This window comes from Aplysia californica, unplaced genomic scaffold (genome assembly GCF_000002075.1).
Source record: "Aplysia californica isolate F4 #8 unplaced genomic scaffold, AplCal3.0 scaffold00365, whole genome shotgun sequence".
Lineage (NCBI taxonomy): Eukaryota > Metazoa > Mollusca > Gastropoda > Aplysiida > Aplysiidae > Aplysia > Aplysia californica.
The window spans coordinates 306,319-307,909 of NW_004797635.1; the positions used below are offsets into that span (position 1 = coordinate 306,319).

Below are 1,591 nucleotides of genomic sequence, written 5' to 3' on the forward strand. Positions count from 1 at the left end.
CAATGTTATTATAATACTAGCTGGACTCCTTTCGATGAAAGGAATGATCGGTGTATTAACATCAACTGAAAGTCATTGGGCTACTATATCTACACTCTACTGGAATGGAGCAATAAATCTTGAGAGATGCAAAAAATTAGAAGATCTAGATCTGATACTCTCAAAACAAAATGCGCCTCGAGAAATATCACTTCCGGCACTTCCGCTGTGAAGGACAGCTACGCAGCTTTGTTTCGTTTCTCAGTGGAATAATCATAAAGGCCAAAGATGGACGGGAACTTTTTGTCAATATTTTTCAAAGTTCAGGAAAAGAATGCATAAAAAATCTGGCTCCATCATGATGGACTTATCTATCTTTTTGCAGGTGCTTGGTGCTTACCAACTTTCAACCCTGTGGCTGTCGTAGTCTTATGGGAAAAGTGACACATATGTTTCCAAGTTACCAAATATATAATAGATGTATAGATTGAATCTCTACTCCGCTTTCGTGGTTGTACACTCCAGAAATTCAGAGATGTGAAAACAGTGCACAGGGCTTGTGAACGGAAACCTTACTTGTTTACAATGGTGTATTAGAAGACGGACTTTCCCAAGATTAGATCTAAACGAAACTAATGAAAAACAGAAAATTAAAATACAGTGACTTTAGGCTCCTCAATAAAACTGTGCACCCTTGAAATGATTATGCACCACCATTAATTTTGTCAAATTTTAAAGTTAATTAGGTCCAGAGTTTTAGGCGGCCAAAGTGACGAACTTTCTCAAATACAATATATAGAGATTATAGAAACAGTGCTGAAAAGGGGGGGCGGGGGCGAGAAGTTAGCAGTGGTAGGTGGTCGTTTGTGCAGGTGATTGTCTCTGACACGTGGCCGTTAGAGCAAGTTTGACGGTATTCAGTTCGTCAGTTCGCTACCTCAGAATTATAAAGTTTAAAGTTCTATCAGCTCAGTACCTACTTTTGAGAAATTTCACGTAAAAGATTTCGAGTTTCACATAATGCCAAGCTTTTTCGAATGCAATTCTTTTAATATAAATTAAACGACCCCGAATAATTTTGCCATTTTGATAGATCAAATAGAACTTTTTTAAAAATCTCATGGTCTTAGTAATTTAAAACAGCCAAAAATGTCAGACAGAGCTTTGTGATGCGGAGGTAGCGGATCTCTGGTGAGGACGGATGCATTTCTCAACCTCAGAATGACAAAATTCTATCTGACATTTTTTATCGTTTTGAGTTACTAAGACCATGAGGTTGGAAAACAAAAGTTCTCCTGCTCTATCAAAATCGTTAGATTATTTGGAGTCAGTATCGACACATTCAAAGAATTGCATTCGAAAAAGCTTGACTTGCTGTGCAATTCAAAATCTCTGACTTCAAATTTCGCAAAACTGGGTACTGAGCAGATAGAACTTCGTAATTCTGAGGAAACGATTTGCCGGGGACAATGTTTCCTTGATGAAACAGATGAAATTGTACGGGGTAAGAATACTCGTGCCTTCCGCTACGGCAAAGATAGTACAAGACAAGATGGGCCACTCAGCCTAAAAAGTGTCCGCAGGAAGTATGCTCTTTGCTTCAGATGGCGCT

The 1,591-nt window shown here is 38.6% G+C and overlaps 1 protein-coding gene across 1 annotated transcript in view; it reads right to left on the reverse strand.

The window, feature by feature from the left end:
- LOC101850019 (poly(U)-specific endoribonuclease) overlaps nucleotides 1–1,591 on the reverse strand; it is a gene marked incomplete at its 3' end in the record, with an annotated part of 11,360 nt that overhangs the window by 8,553 nt on the left and 1,216 nt on the right.